The sequence below is a fragment of the Silurus aristotelis genome (genome assembly GCF_946808225.1).
Source record: "Silurus aristotelis genome assembly, chromosome: 9".
In the NCBI taxonomy this organism is placed as follows: Eukaryota; Metazoa; Chordata; class Actinopteri; order Siluriformes; family Siluridae; genus Silurus; species Silurus aristotelis.
Genome location: NC_139582.1, coordinates 1,026,990 through 1,049,489, shown reverse-complemented (window position 1 = coordinate 1,049,489; position 22,500 = coordinate 1,026,990). Strand labels below are relative to the sequence as shown.

The window sequence follows — 22,500 nt, the reverse complement described above, 5'->3', positions numbered from 1 at the left end:
TGTGCAGAGCTGCATGTATATAAACATCTACAGGCAGCCTGAAACACCTCATTTCCTCCAGTTTGTTAACAAAGAAAAATGATGACATTCATATGAATTAAACCCAAGATCAGAGCGGAATCATCTGACGCAGCACGTTCACCATGTTCACAAACTCACTACTTCAGTATGCAGGTGAGGTTTTGCTTTTAGAAGAAATAACTACATTAACGGCAGATGCCTTGATCCAGAGCGACTTACAGCTGACCAACTGAGGGTTAAGAAAGTACAACAGTAGCAGCTTGGTGGGGGTGGGATTTGAACCTGTGATCTTCTGGTGCCTTAACCTCCTAACTACCATCCTTTCCACTTAAAGCCAAATAAAAAGCCATAAAAGCTCACATGAGCTGCTACTACATATTTCTTTTATTTTTCATTATAAGGGCTTTAACGTTGTTATGGGTGTTATGCCACACACACACACACAAACATTTGTGTTCTTATTATTATTCACGTCTTCCACTGACTGAATCATTCTAAGCCCCTGTGCTCTTCTGGATAAAGCAGCAGCTTCGTAAGCCAGAGATTTAGGGTGGGCTTTGAGAACAGTAATGCAGCAGAAGCATGTGTGGGTGGGATTGAACTCATCCTGTGTGAAGTCTTGCCTTCTTTATGGGAAGTGGCAGCTCAGTGGTTGAGGTGTTGGACTTTGGGTCAGCATGTTGTGAGTTTAAATCCCAGTGGAAGTGTATGAAAAAGAGATCATGGTAAGTCGCTCTGGATAAGGAGCTGGACTCTCTGACGATAGTCTGAAAAGAGATGCTGTCCGAAATATATTCCATCTTGGATAACTTCTCCCACTCATTACATAAAACACTGGTCAGTCTGAGGAGCATGGTCAGTGATGGACTCATACAACCACGATGCAGCGCAGAAGATCATTTCTGCATGCGGCCATCAAACTGAGAAACTCCTCCATCTGAGGGTTAAACAGCTGCTTCACTATGCAGAGTCGATTCAAGAAGCTTTTATTGTCATGAGACAACGTTCCTCCAGAACCCTCCAGAGCTACACACACCACAGAGCTACACACACAACACAGAGCTACACACACACCACAGAGCTACATACACACCACAGAGCTACACACACACCACAGAGCTACACACACAACACAGAGCTACACACACACCACAGAGCTACACACACACACCACAGAGCTACACACACAACACAGAGCTACACACACACCACAGAGCTACACACACAACACAGAGCTACACACACACCACAGAGCTACACACACACACCAAAGAGCTACACACACACCACAGAGCTACACACACAACACAGAGCTACACACACACCACAGAGCTACACACACACCACAGAGCTACACACACAACACAGAGCTACACACACATCACAGAGCTACACACACAACACAGAGCTACACACACACCACAGAGCTACACACACAACACAGAGCTACACACACACACCACAGAGCTACACACACACCACAGAGCTACACACACACCACAGAGCTACACACACACAACACAGAGCTACACACACACCACAGAGCTACACACACAACACAGAGCTACACACACAACACAGAGCTACACACAACACAGAGCTACACACACACCACAGAGCTACACACACACAACACAGAGCTACACACACACCACAGAGCTACACACACAACACAGAGCTACACACAACACAGAGCTACACACACACCACAGAGCTACACACACACACCACAGAGCTACACACACAACACAGAGCTACACACACAACACAGAGCTACACACACACACCACAGAGCTACACACACAACACAGAGCTACACACACACCACAGAGCTACACACACACACCACAGAGCTACACACACACACACACACACACACCACAGAGCTACACACACACACCACAGAGCTACACACACACCACAAAGCTACACACACACCACAGAGCTACACACACAACACAGAGCTACCACACACACCACAGAGCTACACACACACCACAGAGCTACACACACAACACAGAGCTACACACACAACACAGAGCTACCACACACACCACAGAGCTACACACACACCACAGAGCTACATTCACACCACAGAGCTACACACACACCACAGAGCTACACACACAACACAGAGCTACACACACACCACAGAGCTACACACACACACACAACACAGAGCTACACACACAACACAGAGCTAAATACACACCACAGAGCTACACACACACAACACAGAGCTACACACACAACACAGAGCTACACACACACAACACAGAGCTACACACACACCACAGAGCTACACACACACCACAGAGCTACACACACACCACAGAGCTACACACACAACACAGAGCTACAACTTGGACTCCTCGAAGTTGATAGGATAACCAGTGGTGGCAGAAAGTATATATATAGTTATAGTTATAGTTATAGCTTCTCATGCCAAACTCATATAATTACATTTACGGTATTCAGCAGAAGCCCTTATCTGGAGCGACGTACAAAAATTGCTTTGTCTTTATAAATGAATAAATCAACACTAGTTCACTAGATTACAAACTTTAGATACCATCAGCCTAAAACTCTCAATTTTTACTGTTTGTTTCTTTTTAAAATATAAACAAAGACAAAACAAAACAGAAATAAAAGTGCTAGTTTGAGTGTTTCAGGATTTTATAATAATGTTAATATTTTGGGCAATTATGTTAATTTCAGTGCAATAATAATAATAATAATAATAATGATAATAATAATAATAACAATAATAATAATAATAATAATTAGTTACATGCGCAATAACTTGTATAACTGTCACTGTATGTAGTCTGACTTTTCTGCCCTCTGTTTTTCTGCCTCAATATTTAACTTTAATATTTTACATTTCTTTCTTTTTTTATTCATTTTACTTTAATCTTGACTTTAATTTTACTGTGAGAAACTGCAACCCAACAATTTTTCTACAAGAGTAAAAAAGTATTCTGATTCTAATAACTGCGTCTGCCAAATGCAGTAAATAATTAACGCAGCTCGTTTATACTGAGGGTCAATCTTGTCCAATTAATCATCAAAATAAGAGCTTTGTAATGAGATATATGTCAGGGAAGGTATATAATGTTGGACTAATCTGTAGGCCATGGGTTCACATTCCAGTACCAACAAATTGCAAATGCTGGGCCCTTGAGCAAGGCCCTTAACCCCTTAATTGTTTAGCTGTATAATTGAGATGACTGTACGTCACTCTGGGCGTCTGCCAAATGCCATAAATGTAAATGTAAAATATTAATCAGAATGCCAAGATAATGGCTTGGTAACATCAAGGGACAAAAGTCAGGTGTGTGTGTGTGTGTGTGTGTGTGTGTGTGTGTGTGTGTGTGTGTGTGTGTGTGTGTGTGTGTGTGTGTAATTGTGGTAGATAGACAGATAGATGGAGATATAACAGAGACAGATATAAACACACATGGCAGTGAACAGGAGAGAAGGAGACAGTAAGCTCAAAACAGAAATTGAAAAGAGAGAAGAATGGAGTGAGGAACATGCCCTGGAGGTCTGTGAAATATTGCAGAACAGTCAGAACAGAAGCTATAAACCACAGCTAGTCTACCAGGGCTATTCGTCTATTTCTCAATATGATCTACTCTTCCTGTGTCTTTTCTTTCTCTCCGTGTCCCGGTTTCATTTATACATCAGTTTAATCTGGACTTCTCTCTTGTACTGTATATATATGGATTAATGCCCATAGACGCTGAGTGTTAGATTGTTAGATTGTCTTTACTAATCACAATATCCAGTGTCTGTTTTTTTCCTCACCACCATCACCTCTGTCTCATTCATTCATCTGGGATCATTTCTGTATTTTAGAATCATTTAATGGTATATTGTTTGCACTGACATGAAATTTTCCTTCACTTGAACTAGGAGACCTGTTCCAGCATGACATTGCCCCTGTGCACAAAACCTGCTTCATGAAGATCTGCTTTACATTGGTTTAGAAGTGGAAGATCCCCTGCTGTAGACCTCAACACTATTAAACAAGATGAATGTGGACGCTGACTGCACCCCAGGCCTCCTCACCTTCTCACCTCCACCAGTACAGTGGGGGAAATAATTATTCGATCCCCTGCTGGTTCTTACAAAGAAATAAAACGTCTAGGATTATTATGGTGGGTTTATTTTAACAGAGAAGCAGAATAAAAAAATCCATAACAAACTTTATATAAGGTTATAAATGAATTCGTATTTGAATAGAAAAAGAAAAAGAATTCTGACTCCCACAGACCCAAATGAGTCCTGTACCTTTAGGAAAGTTCTCCTAATATCAACTTATTATGTGTTTAAAAGACACCAGTCACAGAATCAACCTCTTCCATTTAAACCCCTTTACCACCATGGACGAGACCAAAGAGCTGTCAGAGGACGTCAGGGACGAGACTGTAGACCTGCACAAGGCTGGAATGGGCTACAAGACCATCAGCAGGAAGCTTGTGAGAAAGAGACCAGTGTTGGAGCGATAATTCGAGAATGGAAACAATACAAGATCAGTCAATCAACCTTGATCTGGAGCTCCATGCAGAATCTCACCTCATGGGGTTGAGGATGATCCTGATTCTGAGAAAAAGCACTTTCCTAAGGGTACAGAGTTCATTTGGGTCTGTGGGAGTCAGAATTCTTGCTAATTTGGTACGAGAACAAATACATATTTTACTCGATCAAATACAAATTAATTGATAACCTTATTTAATGTTTTGTTATGGATTTTTTTATATTCTCTCTCCCTGTTAAAATAAACCCACCATAACAATTCTAGACTTTTTATTGCTTTGTAAGGGGGTAAACTCAAAATCATCAGGGATCAAATCATTCTTTCCCACTCTGTACCTGACTTTACAAACACCCTCGTGTTTCTGAATGAGCACAAATCTCCAAAGGAACACCTTCTCAGAAGAGTGGAGATTATTAGAAGAGCATGTAGGGACTGAATGTGGAATGGGATGTTCGTACCAATATTATGGTCGGGAGTCTACAAACTTTTGCCATGAATCTAAGTCGCTCTTCTCCATCTATAAAACTCTTCATATTTTGAACGAACTAGCAGAGATCCGTCTCTGCACACGCCACAAGGATTTCCATATCAAAAGCTCTCTCTGCTTCTCTCCTCTTTTTTCTATTCCAGAAGAAAATCTCTTATAGACATCAACAAGTTTTATCCATTCTGAACCCGGCTCTGAACCAGACTCCTGTCTGATGTCACATATATTTACGCTTTCATCGTTATATTCATTGTAGCTGCCATTTTGTTACAATGATGGATATGTGATTAGGATCAGGGATAACTTCTTCCTGGTTCCTTGGTGCCCACTCTTTAGGGTTGTCACCATTCTCCCGTGCTGTGGAGTCCCAGACATCCATCCCGCCATTATGCCTCATGAATGTGAGGTTCTGACCCCTTTGGCATTCCACACTTTCAGTTTGCCGGAACTGCATTGCCCGGTTTGTTGGTTCTCAACCTTCAGCATTCTTACATTAGCCCAGAGCCTCAACCACTGAGCTACCACCTCCCCGGCTCCTGATCCACAGCCCAGGAGAAAGCGCTTACTGAAAAGTCACTGAATATTAACAATATTTTTCCATATTGTCCCATTTGTTGGGACAGAATTAGGCAGTTTGTCCTACTTTACCACTGATCAAATTTATGCACATGCTCTTTTACACTGGAACGCCTTTTGCTTTGGTTACGACACACATTCGCCGTGGCATCATCATCTTGTATTAAATATTAGAAAATCTTCTCCAGCTGTATAAATTCTTCTCCAGCACACCCCAAAGCTTCTCAATGGAGTTAAGATCTGGACTTGGTGGTGGCAAATCCATGTTAAAAAGCCCTGGTACCTGCCCTCGTCTGCTGTGTTTAGTGATGTGTTCCATGCAGTTGATCAGGTTATGGTCACACTGTAAGCTGCCCAGAAGCTGCGAGAATGTCAGAATCTCTGGTGGGGAGCGAGAGGCCAGAGAAAGAGGTAGAAACACGACCTTCCATCATCACAACACTGAGCGCTTTTCTCCACATGCCCCTGGTTTATTTCAGCTCAGAGGAAATCACAGAAGAAAAAAAAAAAGCAGCAGCAGAAATGGCATCCGGACTCGACGCTTCTATCAGCGCCGGCCAGCAAATTAGTCATCGTGACAATAACCTCTATAGCTATGGAAATGAGTTGGGAGTCTTTTGAGATTTGAGGATTTTAGAAAAATAGGGGATTGGATGCAGAAATCGGAGCAGTTCATGGAGTCTGATAGCAACCAGGCTTCCAGGATGAATAGTATACAATAGTGTATATAATAATAGAATAATAGAACGTCTGGACAATCCGGACTGGTCACACTATTTTTGCTTTCTATATTTTTATATCTAAATTCTTTCAATAAAATTTCCAAATAAATAAATAAATAAATAAATGGGTTGTTTAAACCAACGTAAGTCTGACTTCCTGAAAAACAAAAACGACTCCTTTGCAATTAAACAAACGAAACAGAAAAACGAATCCTCTAATTAGCTTGTTTGTTCTTTTTTTGTTTAGTTTAATTTATTCACGCGTTCATTCATTCGTTCAATTCTCTCAATTGTTCAATTGGGTTTTTTTCACTCATTTGTTTGATTGGTTATTTAATTTGTTTACTTTGTTCATCTGCTTGTTTTGTTACATTACTTCGTTCATTTGTTTCATTCTTTCACTCGTTTATTTATTCTCTTTGACCATCCATTTATTAAACTGTTTGGTAATTCATGCATTCTTTCAGTTCCCTCTTTCGTTCATTTAGTTTGTTTGGCTGTTGGTTTAGTTTTGTTTAGTTTGTTTGTTAAATTATTTGTTCAGTCCATTCGTTTTCTTATTTGTGTTGTTTGCTTGTTTGTTTATTTAGTTTGCTCATTTCGTCCTTTCATTCATTTAATTTATTCTTTTATTTATTCATATAATTCATTTGTTCACTCATCACCACAGTAATAAAAAGTTGAAGGGGCTTTTGATTTGCCTCATGTACATTACAGCACAGTGAAGTTCTCAGCAGTGTGCAGGAGCCCTTGGATCACAAAGGGTTTAAGGAACTTGCTCAAGGACCCAAGAGCCCTGAACCCCTGACCTTCTGATCAGTAACCCAGAGCCTTAACCATTGAGATATCACTTTCCCATTCCACAGTTGCCTTCACTTCAACTAGGAGACCCAAATCTGTTCCAGCATGACACCTGTGCAAAAAGCCAGATCCATGAAGATCTGCTCTACATGGGTTGGAGTGGAAGATCTTCAGCTACAGAGCTCCAACCCTATTGAACATTATAAATGTGAACGCTGACTGCACCCCACACCTCCTCACCTTCTCACCTCCACCAGTACCTCGCTTTACTACTGCTCTTATGGCTGAATGAAATCTCACAAATATCCACAAAATCTGGTGGAGCATCTTCCCAGAACAGAGGAGGTTATTATAAGAGCAAATGAAGACTACATGTGGGATGTGATTTTAAAAAAAGCGCATTGAACATCTGCAAGGCTCGATCACGATCACCCATGCTTTAGCGAGACAGAAGATGATCAATTTTACTGATTTAGCAGAAATTTTGTTCCACACCTGTGTACAGTGGGTACGGAAAGTATTCAGACCCCCTTAAATTTTTTAATTTTTTTTTATTTTGCAGCCATTTGCTAAAATCATTTAAGTTCATTTCTTTTCCTCATGAATGTACACACAGCACCCTATATTGACAGAAAAACACAGAATTGTTGACATTGTTGCAGATTTATTAAAAAAGAAAAACTGAAATATCACATGGTCCTAAGTATTCAGACCCTTTGCTCAGTATTTAGTAGAAGCCCCCTTTTGATCTAATACAGCCAGGAGTCTTTTTGGGAAAAATGCAACAAGTCTTTCACACCTGGATTCAGGGATCCTCTGCCATTCCTCCTTGCAGGTCCTCTCCAGTTCTGTCAGGTTGGACGGTAAACGTTGGTGGACAGCTATTTTTAGGTCTCTCCAGAGATGCTCAATTGGGTTTAAGTCATTGCTCTGGCTGGGACATTCAAGAACAGTCACGGAGTTGTTGTGAAGCCACTCCTTCGTTATTTTAGCTGTGTGCTTAGGGTCATTGTCTTGTTGGAAGGTAAACCTTCCGCCCAGTCTGAGGTCCAGAGCACTCTGGAGAAGGTTTTCTCTAGATCTGATTCATTTCCAGTGACATTTGTTGCTAAATTACCCAAATGACTTTGAACAAGAATATGATCGTATGCCAGAACACACACACACACACACACACACACACACACACACACACACACACACACACACACACACACACACACACACACACACACACACACACACACAACCTGAGCAGAACTGCATGAATAAAGCATTATACATTGCCAGTGTGACTGAGCATCATCGCTCCTCAATAGCACCAGATTGGGGCAAGAAACTGAATTCTCTTGTATATAAGAACATGCAAGAACTCGTGTTCTTCTGAAGCTGAATCTGCATGGAGGATTAGGATCCTGAGCGTATCATTACTCCAAGAAGCATTTCATCACTTTATCCTCCAGCTCTTCACAATTGCAGGTGATTTAATAAGCAAGTCTGTGCATTGCTTCTTCTATTAGTGAGTCCTGTAAAGAGCACTGAGTCCTGGATAAACACCTGGAGAACATGTGGACTGGTGTGTCAGACGTGTATATTGGAGCAGAGCTGGAATGCTAGTGGATTATTAAGAGATGTGAAGGGACGAAGTGCCCCCCCGCTGCTGTCTTCACTTCTCTATCTGCGTAAAGCACATGAATGGCATATATTAGAAGGGAGATTATAATAGTGCGTACGCTGTTGCCAAAGCTATCTGAGTTAACAGGTTTCTAAAGAGCAACACCCTGTCCGTTATACCCCACACCAGCCATGCTACCAAACACCTCCTCGCTCTTTTTCATCCCTTAATCCTCTTCGCTGTGCAGTCAATCATGAACCTGGCTGAGGGCAAAACAGAGGAAACAAAATGGAATTGAAATCCGAATTCTTCGACTTATTAAAGGATTCTGGAACATTTCTGGAGCTTAGACATTATCCCACATCACAGAAATGTATGGAAGCGTAAGTTTGCCCTGTGCTGAACAGACACACTGTTTTCTCTAAATTTGGTACATTTCTGGTTTAACTTTTTAAAATAAAAAAAAACTTGGAACAATGGTGACTGCATCATTCCAAAAAGTGAAAACTGCAATGATTCATGTGCTCCTTTCGTTTCTTTATTTATTCACTTTATTTACTCAGTTGTTCAATCAATTTGTTCTTTCTGTTCTTTTTTTGTATTATTTTTTTATTTTATTTTAGTTGTTGAATTTGTTTATTCTAGTTCTGTCAAAACAAACGTGTTAATGACACATTAACGCTAAATCATTTTAAGGGCGCTAATTTTATTAACGCGCGATTAGCGCAGCATGCACTTCTATTTTACCGTATTTCTTACAAATATTAATAAATAAATATAAAAGACGAAATTTTAACCTTTAATGCGACACACGTTTATTCACGACTCAGATAAAAAAAAATATAATAATAATTCCCCTGAAAAAATGGTTTTAATCACAACATTTGTTTAACTGAAGTCTAAAATCAGCACCAAAGTCCGGCATGATGCACAGATCCGGCAATTAAAACCGTCCGTGTGGAAACATATAAAAAGTTCCATTTAGTGTCCTGATGATTTGCATCATTTAAAACACCAAAATTACTTTAAAACATTTACAAGAAATGTAGCCTTCATGCTCATGTAGCCTTCATGCTCATGTAGTCTTCATGCTCTATGTTGAGTTCGGTTTCACTAATAATAAACATACATTTGCAGAAAGCATTGATATTTGTTTATGTTGATTAGAGTATAAAAAAATTTAAAAGTGTTCATTTGAGATATATTTAGAACAGATGGAAATGTGCGATTAATTTGCGATAAATCAGAAGTTAACTCACGACAATCATGCGATTAATTGTGATTAAATATTTTAATTGATTGACAGCCATAATTAATTCACTTGTTTAGTTCATTTGCTCTTTAAGTTTGTTCAATGGTTCAGTTTGTTTATTTATTTTTTCATTTGTTTAATATTTAATATTTCGGTTAGTTGTTTTTCGTTAGTTTGTTTAATTGTTTGTACCAATAAAGAAACATATGATCAAACTAAACGAAAAGACAAAAGACGGGGGTAATGGGGGTAATATCTGAAAACCATAAATGCCCCATAATCCTTTATAAGTCAGCGAATCCTGATTTCAACTCTCGTTTCTTCCTGTTTTGCCATCAGCCAGGTTCATGATTGACTGCACAGTGAAAAGGATTAGGGGATGAAGAAGAACGAGGAATGTTATCCTTCATATAAGCACACTGTCAGTATACCGTCATGTGGCTTCTGCTTATTCAGGGCCTGAACTTAAAGGCACATAATTATTCGTAGCTGAGTTTGATGGAGCAGCTGAGATCCAGGTCCAAGTTTTATAAAAATGATCTACTTCAGGCTCTAATACAGAAGACGTAGTTATTTATAACACCCTTATAAAGAGTTCACATGTTGTAGTAAGTCTTGCCATGTCGGTAGTAATCATGAGCATCTGGGCTGGAATTTTTTTTTTATGTGTCTGGAGGATTTTACAGACTAATCAAAAGGAGGATTTTTTTAATAATGACTTTTCCCACATGGCTGGAACTAATTACTCCATCCACCATTTCTAACGGATCACTGCTTCGGGTTAACCGACTGTTTCAGTGAATGTTCCAGTGATCCGACAGCTCAGAGAACTACCCATGAGCACTTATAGTCAGAGAGTAAAGAGTATATATTATCTGTTTCCAGCTGTACATTTCACACCAAGGCATTCAGTGATGTTCTACCTGATTCAATCCACCTCCTAATCCCATCACTAAGATGCCACGTGTATAGAACCCACCAGTATTATACAGAAGTGCAGTAGAACAGAGCACTGCATCACACACAGGATCTCATACAGTCAGAATGAACGTCACCACTAAAGCAAAAAACCCAATAAACACAATTTAACACGTCTCCTTTCACTGGAGCCACGACTGCACCTCCACATACATCATCTCCAGCAGAAGCACCGATATTCACCTCCTCACTTCACCCCCTGCATTTTTGTACATTTGTTTCTGTGCATCACGGTTTTCCTTGGGATGTGAAATGAAGGTGAATCTGAAAGAATCTGTCTGCTGCAGAACTTTCCAGCTGGACAAAATCAGATTTTACATTTACACAAGTGTTTCAGTGATTCTAGCTGAAGTGTATGAAATCTGCCCATCACTTGTCAAATTTACAAGAAAAGTTCCAGACTGATTTACGCTTCGGACATTGAAATGCAGCTTGGGTGGTTTTTCTGATACCTGCAGCATTGTGTGAGACTGGAGACACCTCCAGACTCGAGCTGTTATTTTATGTTACACACACATCTGTTTTCCATGTTGAGCAGCAGCAGAAGCAGAAGCAGAAGCAGCAGCAGAAGCAGAAGCAGAAGCAGAACAGCAGAAGCAGAAGCAGCAGCAGAAGCAGAAGCAGAAGCAGAAGCAGCAGCAGAAGCAGAAGCAGAAGCAGAACAGCAGAAGCAGAAGCAGAAGCAGAAGCAGAAGCAGCAGCAGAAGCAGAAGCAGAAGCAGAAGCAGCAGCAGAAGCAGAAGCAGAACAGCAGAAGCAGAAGCAGCAGCAGAAGCAGCAGCAGAAGCAGAAGCAGCAGCAGAAGCAGAAGCAGAACAGCAGAAGCAGAAGCAGCAGCAGAAGCAGAAGCAGAAGCAGCAGCAGCGGATTGGCTCAGAATTTGATGTAAATGCTGCACTTATAAATGAAGCTGTAATGAAATGTGAGTGAAAGGACAGTTTATGTTCACCTGTAAGCAACATACATCTCACTGCTGTTGTGAAACCCAGATGGTGATGGTGATGAAATCATGAGGACTGTGGAGTGAATGGAGTTAAAATCAGTTGGATTTAGCTTTTATTATCTGAGCTCTTTGTAATCAAGACATTGCTTTTTATTGTATTTAAAATACTGCAGACTGAAATAGGCGGCAACATCAAAACCAGAGAAAAACCCTAAAATCCCCTCCTGGTTTGGGGAAGATTTTTGTCTGTCTTGCTCTCATCAGGTTCATGACTGATTGCTGATTACTGGCTTTAAAAGCGTTCTAAAAAACTAGACTGTGGATGTTCTACCATGTGATCTCTACCTACAGAATGACAGAAGCACTGAGATATTATTTTCTAATACTGCACAATACCTAGGAAATAAAGAACGAAGTAAACAAACGTGCTGAATAAACAAACTAACTAATTAAACACACTAAACAACTGAATGAACGACCTGATCTGAATTAATTAATTAAACAAACATGCTGAAGAAACTTGAACTCAACAAACAAACATATAAATTAAATATATATGTTCCTATTAATGAAGGAAGTTTATTCAGAACTGTCTCACACATTTGCATCGATTCATTTATACACTGAGCACTTGAGGGTTAAGGGTCTGCTCAAGGACCTAACAGTGGTGCTGGGGTTCTGAACTGATGACCTTCTGATCAAAAGAGCAACATTTATCTCATTTATACATCTAAGCAGCTATAAGGTTAAGGGCCTTGCTCAGGGGCCCAGGCAGCTTTGTGTGGCTGGGATTTAAACTCATGACCTTCTGATCCAAGTCCAATACCCAACTAAGTGATAACATTAATATTAATTTCCAACACAGATGATTCCTGACTTACCTTGGAGATGTGTTGTGATGAGCCAGTTAAAGATTTGTGATAATTATGGGATACTGTCATTTGTTTATAGGTTGATTAAAGAGTACATCATTTAGCAAAATAGAGAAATGTATACGACTGTAATGTACAAAACTATACAGTATAATGTATATGTATTTGGCGGGTGGAGGGCGGCGCTGGTGAGTGTAAACTTTAAGAGGAACGTGAACTCCTTTGAACATTGGAAGTCATGCGATTATGGAGAATTGTGGTTGCCAAGTATCATGGTTTGCATGCACAAGGTATTTGTCCTGGTGTGCTGGTGCAATAAAAATATTTGTAAAAAAAGTTGTTGCTTTGACCAATCAGACTGTGATTTGGCCACTCGGAGGCCCTCGGATGCAGGCGTACAAATATGTGTTTATAATGGATTTTTATTTGATTTCACAACAACTGACAGAGGAGAAGAAAGTAAATAAATCGCAGATACATTTACGAGAGACTTTTTTAAGAAAAGATGGGCGTCGTAGTGAAGGTCAACAATACAGTTTTAAACAGTTGTTAAGGTTTTTATCGAACAGTTTATTCTTTTTGTTTTCTCTTTCCTGTAGAATTTACACAAAAACACAATTTGCCTTTATTTTAAATCCCCAGGAAAACCGTAATTCATGTAAAAACCCCGGGGTGATGTGATGAGGTGAATTTCAGTGCTTCTGCTGGAGATGATGTATGTGGGGGTGCAGTCGTGGCTCCAGTGAAAGGAGACGGTTGAATTGTGTTTATTGGCTAACTTGTTTTAGTGATGACGTTCATTCTGACTGTATGAGGTCCTGTGTGTGATGCAGTGCTCTGTTCTTCTGTAAAAATTAAAACCTAGAATAATCTAATAATAAAGTAATAAATAAAGATAAAGACAAGACACTATTCCGTCTGTACAGAGGATGTAAAAATGAGGTCATATATTTAGTAATATATTTAGCATTTTTCACACAACCCGGTCTAATTATTTAGAGGTGGAGTCTTTATTAGAGAACACACAGAACTGATGATGACATCACCACTGCAGTGTTTGTCTCCGATCTGTGTGTGTGTGTGTGTGTGTGTGTGTGTGTGTGTGTGTGTGTGTGTGTGTGTGTCCTGAGATGAACTGGCATAAACTCAGGATGCATGCTCAGGCATCTATATACTGTAGAAATATTTTCTCTATTTCGAGCTTTTTCTGTAAAAAACCTACTCACTGAATAGGAACCTCTTTGCTTGTCTATGTTTTTTTGTTATGCGACTTCTCTTTAGTTTCCTTGTTATCCGTGTCTTCGCGTTTTGTATTGCTGAAGACTTTCCCCCATGGCACATGGTTTTAAGTGATAGATCTTGATATCCATCTACTGGATCTGGAGCAAGTTCTCCTACCATTAACATTTACATGAATGGTATTTGGTAGAAGGCTCTTATCTGGAGCAGTTGAAGGTTAAGGGCCTTGTTCGAGAACCTAGCAGTGGAAGCTTGGTAGTGCACGGATTTGATCTTGTGACCTTCCGATCCAGAGTTCAATGCCTTGAACGTTAAGCTACCACATGATCATTGATTCTAAAGAACCAACCTGGTAATAGTTTGGTGACTGTTACACTGCTTTGCATTTGCATGTGTTTCTTATCGAGGCACCAGAGCTGAAAAGTCGCACACAAACAGTCGACTTTGTGCAGGAAAACTTAAAGCGTGCGATGCCGAGGTGTCCAAGACTCGGGTGGAAAAGCACTGCTATAAATTATGCAGTGAAGAAAAGGCTGAATAATTGATGAAGGTGGGCTGCTGCTGCTGAGAGAGAGGCAGTTGTCTGGAGTTTGCTCAGCTGTTGTGTTTTCTCTCCCCTCACCCCCTCCCACCTTCTTCATCTTCAAACTACCAACTGGTCTCCACCTTCTTCTTATGCTACTGAACTGAAATTCATTTGTGTATAAGACAAAACAAAACAGGGACTGAAACTGTGAAAAAATGAGTCAAAACCCTCCTAAAAATCAAATCAGCGCAGCTTCAAAACCAAACTAAATATTATGAGTAACGCTTTTCTGATAACAAACCACATTCAGCAGCTCGACCTTAAAGGATACAGGATACATTTTATCTTCTATTTAAAAAAATGAAACGGTACGCAATCAGATCGAGACACGTAGATATTTAAAAAAAGAAATAGGCTTTCCTTCAAACCCCAAAGATACCTTCCTGGTATCATCTTACACTTCAAGACCAATAATAGATATATTACTTATTATTGGTAATAATACATCCATAATTAAAACCACACAATGTCCTGAATCTGAAACCGAGACAATCCGAAATCCTGCAGAACTTCCTGAGGAACACTGCTCCATACCCCAGAGCTCCTACTTCAATATCTGTGTGTTTAAACCGCATCAAAAGCTCCAATGTGAAACAGCGTACACTTACCAAGAGCGATGAGATGAAGCAGGTCTTTAGACTTTCAGCTTTAAACCTGGAGAATAGAGGAGAAGCTGCTTTAGAAAAGATAAACTACAGAAAAATCTTAATCCACAAGTCACAAAGTGATTTTTATTATGAATAATAATAATAATAATAATAATAATAATAATAATAATAATAAAAATAATGCATTTATTGTTTACGTTGTCATATGTAAATTATAAATTCAATTAAATTAAAATGAAAAAAGAATTTAATTCATGCAAATAGCTATCGAATAATCCACAAATTAATAATAATAATTAATAATAATATTAATAATAATAATAATAATAAGAGTAATAAAATATAATTACATGTAAATTATGAAATATATATATCAAATATACTGTTTTAAAGATGTCAACTACTACTAATAATATAAAACAAAAAAAATAAATAATAATAATAATAATAGTAATTATTAAACAAATATTGATTTTAATAAATGCAAATAAAATAAATAAAAACTACAAAAGTGAAAAAAATAATAATAATATTACATGTAATTTATAAATTAAAATAAAACTAAATTATATGAAATTAAATTAAATTGCTCTGAAGTTATGAAAATGATATGAAACCAAGTAATCCACAAAAGTGAATAATAATAATAATAATAATAATAATAATAATAATAATAATAATAATAATAATAACTAATTAATTTTGTTAATCCATGTGGCTATCAAACGTTTAAATAATCTACAAAATTATAATAATAATAAATAACAAATTTGTTTTATAACATATAAATGACACATTTAAAATGACATTAAATTGTAATTAATCCATACGGCTATGGATATGGTTTTAATGACGTTATAAAGAACTCTAGTACACTCATATTTCCGGTCCTGAGCAGAAACTCAGACAAAATATCATCCTGTTTGTCCTGTTTTTTTTTTTATCACATTTTTTTTTATTGTTTTTGTGAGATCTGAGCACCTCTGAGAAGATTAGATGTTTGTAGCACCTGCTCTGTCCTGCATGCAGTATTTCCTACCAAAGCCACGGTTCATATAGATTCAGTCTGGAACACATTCTCATCCCTGTATGTCTAAAGAGATAATGTGTGTAACATGTCACCATGGTAGTGATGCATGGTGAGGTCACGTAGCACTTTGCTCATAGAAGCCGTAATTCATTCGCCTGTCTCATTCTCCTCTCACAGCTGGAGGAAAACGATGAGATAGACCCGTCCCACCCCAGACCTTCTGTTGAGGAACCTGCCACTCATCCTTCACCTCGACGCTAATGTTTGTCATCCTGCAGGGACGACCCGAACCGAGCAGATGTTTTTGGCGTGATAAGGCCGAGCTGATCCCCTGCAGACCTGCATGACTTTCCCCCTGTGTCTGAATGCCTAATTACTGTTGCATCATTTTGTCCATCTGAACAGATTGTCTTTCGTTTCAGCAGCAGGAAGAAGAACACAACAGTTGGATCCATTTACAGACTTATTCAGACGAGCGAACAGGAAAAATGCTGCTTTATCTCAATCGCTCAAGATCTCTCGGAAGTGGTAGCTCCCAGCACCAACAAACTATCACTGCTGGGCCCTTGAGCAAGGCCCTCAATTGCTTAGCTGTATAACTGAGATAACTGTAAGTCGCTCTGAATAAATCCGTCTGCCAAAATGCCGTAAATGTAAACGAGAAGCACTCTAAAGTGTAAGTGTTCCTCCAGCTGTGGATGTGTGATGCCACCCTGCACGCTTCCTCTCCACCGGCTTACTGCCATTCTGCATTCTGCAAAAATTCTAACTTCTCAAACTCTCTAAAACTAATCATCAAAAAGAATTTTAAAAAATACTGAATCATTAAAATGTGCTAAATATATATATATATATATAAAATCAATAAACATAATTATATCATTTATATATTATAAATATAATATACGCTCTTCGTGCAGCACGCAAACAAACAGCACGTAGCATCAGTGATTCGCCTCTAGAGGCCGCTCTCGTTATGACAGCAGACTGGAAGCAAAGCCTATCGGTATGGATTTTAGCTAATAGCCGATAGTTCCAGCGATCAACTATTGGTGCCTCGACCTCCATTAATAACTAAGAGACCTTTTAGTTTGACAGCCAAAGTTGAATGAAAAAACTGCTCCTGAAAATTACTATTCTTTATATTAATTGTAGTCCAAATCCATCTTCATGGTTCCTTCATGCTCATATGGAATCATTCCCTCAGCAACACTAAATGGTTAGCAGTTGAAGAGAACTTTATCTGGTATAAGGTTAATGCTGTGGGTTGTTTATCAGAAAGATCAAGTTCCTGTGTTGACGGCCCTTAACCCTTTCTGCTCCGGCGGTGCTGTATCATAGGATATGTGGACCATAACAAAAACCTTTTGAACTCCTGCACGTGGGCCGAATATGAATTTCAGTTCATATAAACTGCCGAAGGTGCTGACCACAACAACACTACTGATCACTGAGTCTGAATACGTATTTACATAAAATCTCTAATGGCTTCATCAGATTGCGAGATTTCAGCCATTGATCTGATGAACAGATTAGGACATGTGCATACTTTATTCTGTACCATGTTGATTCCTATTAAACGTTAAGCTCTGACACAAGTAAGTACAGAAAAAGAGAAGACGAGGAGGAGAATATGGACCAGGGTCATGTACAGGGGAAAAGAATCCAACTTGGAATTCCAGTTCTGCAAACAAAACCTGATACATAAACACAAGCCTGGGATTCAGTGAAACCGAATATCAGTGATGATGAAGATCAGTTATTGGAATCTGACATACCAGTATTTCTTTTCGCTTCCATGGTGTCTAAGTTTTAATACCATTTCATGACAAGCAATACTTCATTTCCTGTGGCATTTTGTTTGGCTAGTCAGCAGACGTAGCAGCAAACACACTGTGAGATGGTCATCCTGAATTTCTGACACATTCTGAACATTAATGCAGGGTTTATTTGGTTGCAAGACCTTGATGACGGGAACGTTCGACTCCTGCCTTCTACACTGTGATCAACACGAACAAAGGCCACGCCTTCTTCACTGTGATCAACACGAACAAAGGCCACACCTTCTTCACTGTAATCAACACAAACAAAGGCCACGCCTTCTACACTGTGATCAACACTAACAAAGGCCACGCCTTCTTCACTGTAATCAACACAAACAAAGGCCATGCCTTCTACACAGAACACGAACAAAGGCCACGCCTTCTTCATTGCTTGACAAACAAAGGCCATGCCTTCTACACTGTGATAAACATGAACAAAGGCCACGCCTTCTTCACTGTGATTAACACCAACAAAGGCCACGCCTTCTTCACTGTGATTAACACCAACAAAGGCCACGCCTTCTTTTCTGTGATCAACACAAAGGCCACGCCTTCTTTACTGTGATTAACATGAACAAAGGTCACGCCTTCTTCACTTTGAATAACATGAACAAAGGTCACGCCTTCTTCACTTTGAATAACATGAACAAAGGTCACGCCTTCTTCATTGTGATTAACATGAACAAAGGCCACACCTTCTTCACTGTGAATAACATGAACAAAGGCCACACCTTCTTCACTGTGATTAACATGAACAAAGGCCACACCTTCTTCACTGTGAATAACATGAACAAAGGCCACACCTTCTTCACTGTGATTAACATGAACAAAAGCCACACCTTCTTCACTGTGATACACAAACAAAGGCCACGCCTTCTTCACTGTGATGAACATAATCAAAGGCCACGCCTTCTTCACTGTCATTAACATGAACAAAGGCCACGCCTTCTTCACTGTAATTAACATAAACAAAGGCCACGCCTTCTTCAATCCAATTAACAAAAAAGGCCACGCCTTCTTCACTGTGATTAACATGAACAAAGGCCACACCTTCACTTTGAATAACATGAACAAAGGCCACGCCTTCTTCACTGTGATCAACACGAACAAAGGCCACGCCTTCTTCACTGTGATACACAAACAAAGGCCACACCTTCTTCACTGTGATTAACATGAACAAAGGCCACGCCTTCTTCACTGTGATGAACATAATCAAAGGCCACGCCTTCTTCACTGTCATTAACATGAACAAAGGCCACGCCTTCTTCACTGTAATTAACATAAACAAAGGCCACGCCTTCTTCACTGTAATTAACAAAAAAAGGCCACGCCTTCTTCACTGTGATTAACACAAACAAAGGCCACGCCTTCTTCACTGTGATTAACATGAACAAAGGCCACGCCTTCTTCACTGTAATTAACATGAACAAAGGCCACACCTTCTTCACTGTTATTAACATAAACAAAGGCCACGCCTTCTTCACTGTGATAAACACGAACAAAGGCCACGCCTTCTTCACTGTGATACACAAAAAAAGGCCACGCCTTCTTCACTGTGATTAACACAAACAAAGGCCACGCCTTCTTCACTGTGATTAACATGAACAAAGGCCACGCCTTCTTCACTGTAATTAACATGAACAAAGGCCACACCTTCTTCACTGTTATTAACATAAACAAAGGCCACGCCTTCTTCACTGTGATAAACACGAACAAAGGCCACGCCTTCTTCACTGTGATTAACATAAACAAAGGCCACGCCTTCTTCACTGTAAATAACACAAACAAAGGCCACACCTTCTTCACTGTGATTAACATGAACGAAGGCCATGCCTTCTTCACTGTGATTAACATAAACAAAGGCCACGCCTTCTTCACTGTGATTAACATAAACAAAGGCCACGCCTTCTTTTCTGTGATCAACACAAAGGCCACGCCTTCTTCACTGTGATTAACATGAACAAAGGTCACGCCTTCTTCACTTTAAATAACATGAACAAAGGTCACGCCTTCTTCACTGTGATTAACATAAACAAAGGCCACGCCTTCTTCACTGTGATAAACACGAACAAAGGCCACGCCTTCTTCACTGTGATTAACACGAACAAAGGCCACGCCTTCTTCGCTGTTATTAACACCAACAAAGGCCACGCCTTCTTCACTGTGATTAACACCAACAAAGGCCACGCCTTCTTTTCTGTGATCAACACAAAGGCGACACCTTCTTCACTGTAATTAACATGAACAAAAGCCACGCCTTCTTCACTGTGACTAACACAAACATAGGCAACAACTTCTTCACTGTGAGTAACACCACACCTTCTTTACTGCAACTAATAGGAACAAAGGCCCACATTTTCTCAGGCTGTATTTAACCCCTTTTGTAATACGACATTGGTCATCTTTAATCTGGTCATACAGTAACATCGGCATTACACATCAAAGCAATGTTAGGAGGTTGAGGTCAGGGTATGTTAGGAGGTTGAGGTCAGGTATGTTAGGAGGTTGAGGTCAGAGCGCAGGGTCAGCTATGTTACAGTACCCCTAAAGCACAGAGGGTTAAGGGCCTTGCTCAAGTGCCCCAAGAGTAGCAGCTTGGCGATACCAGGGCTTGAACCCCAGACCTTCTGATCAGTAACCCAGAGTCTTAACCACTGATTTTGCAAAGTCACAATACACAACCTTTATGTACAATCTTTGTGGACATAATAACTACAACTATTTGAACTTGTTTGGAGTCATGAAGATGCATTCAGACTGTAACTCTACACCTTTCCCTCGTGACTGAGACGACAGTGTTTGAATGTTCTGCTTTGTTATTGGGTTTTATGTTTATCTTTAGCATGACACGGTCTCTTAGTTGAGAACAATAACACACGGGTCAACTGCTGCAGCACAGCAGCACAAAACTAGCATCAGGAGATCTCTGGATATCCAGAGATGAATGAAAGCAAGAAGATTTAGGCTCAGGGACTGGCTCAATGCCCACTCTCTCACCACACACCGGGCATCGAAATCAGAGAACCGCATAACAGAGAGGAAAAAAAGCCACTCGTTTTTTTTCTCTGTCTATTTCCCAGCTGGATCCTCAGAGTCTTTCAGGAAGAAAGTTGCCATCTGGAAAACATACCAAGGGCAATTTCCAGTCTAAATCATGACAAATGGCAGATGCCATGCGCCTTGCCAAAGAACTAAAATTGTCCTTTTCTCCTCTCCTTTCCTCTCCTCACTCCATCACATCCATCCTATAATCCCTCACTCTTCCTCACCTCTTCTCCATTAGGAAAGAAGGAACACAGGTCCTAGCAATAGAGTTAGTGTACAGGTTCTTTAGAATCACAGCACCTGAGCATACAGGAGGAGAAGAAGAAGGAAACCAGAGGGAGAAGCTGGCACTCATCAGTACACCAGATGCTCCATCATCCAGCTATTAGTATGTAATAGTGATGAGTTGTGACTGATCACTGGAATAAGAGGAAAAAAGGAACATTTAGCATCTTAGCTTCCTATACTGCAGCACCTGAACTGGAAGAGAATGTTGCATATCATACATCTTTATTAAAATATCTACAAGAATTACTGCTGCAAAGATTAGCATGATAAACATTATAAACCAGCTAACACACAGCGTAATGTCACAAAGATCAGAGAAACAAAGATCAGAGAAACGCCACGCCTTTTTTAGTGTGACTGAGAAACATGGACCAAGTCTTTGTTACTATAACTAACAGGAACAAAGGCCACGCCTTCTTTCTGTGACTGGGGCCTTCTTTACTATAACTAACAGGAACAAAGGCCACGCCTTATTCACTGTGATTGACAGAAACAAAGGCCACGCCTCCATTGCTGTGATTGACAGACATGAAAGCCACGCCTTATTTGCTGTGATTGACAGAAACAAAGGCCACGCCTTCATTGCTGTGATTGACAGAAATGAAGGCCACGCCTTCTTCACCAAAACTAACGGGAACAAAGGCCATGCCTTCATTGCTGTGATTGACAGAAATGAAGGCCACGCCTTCTTCACCAAAACTAACGGGAACAAAGGCCACGCCTTCATTGCTGTGATTGACAGAGATGAAGGCCACGCCTTCTTCACCAAAACTAACGGGAACAAAGGCCATGCCTTCATTGCTGTGATTGACAGCACCGAAGGCCACGCCTAATTCGCTGTGATTGACATAAACAAAGGCCACGCCTTCTTCACCATATCTAACGGAAACAGAGGCCACGCCTTCATTGCTGTGATTGACAGAAAAAGGCCACGCCTTCTTCACTATAACTAATGGAAACAAAGGCCACGCCTACATTGCTGTGATTGGCAGAAACAAAGACCACACTTTTTACGCTATAACTTATAAAGACAAAGGCCACGCCTTTTTACTATAATAAACAGATAAAGAT

The 22,500-nt window shown here is 39.9% G+C and overlaps 1 protein-coding gene across 2 annotated transcripts in view; it reads right to left on the bottom strand.

The window, feature by feature from the left end:
• The window catches only part of apba2b (amyloid beta (A4) precursor protein-binding, family A, member 2b), a 128,312-nt gene that overhangs the window by 73,938 nt on the left and 31,874 nt on the right, over window positions 1-22,500 (bottom strand). For both annotated transcript variants that reach the window (XM_083550105.1, XM_083550107.1), the window contains exon 2: window positions 15,244-15,289. The gene's annotated coding sequence lies outside the window, so the exon portion shown is untranslated. The remainder of the gene's footprint in view (window positions 1-15,243; window positions 15,290-22,500) is intronic.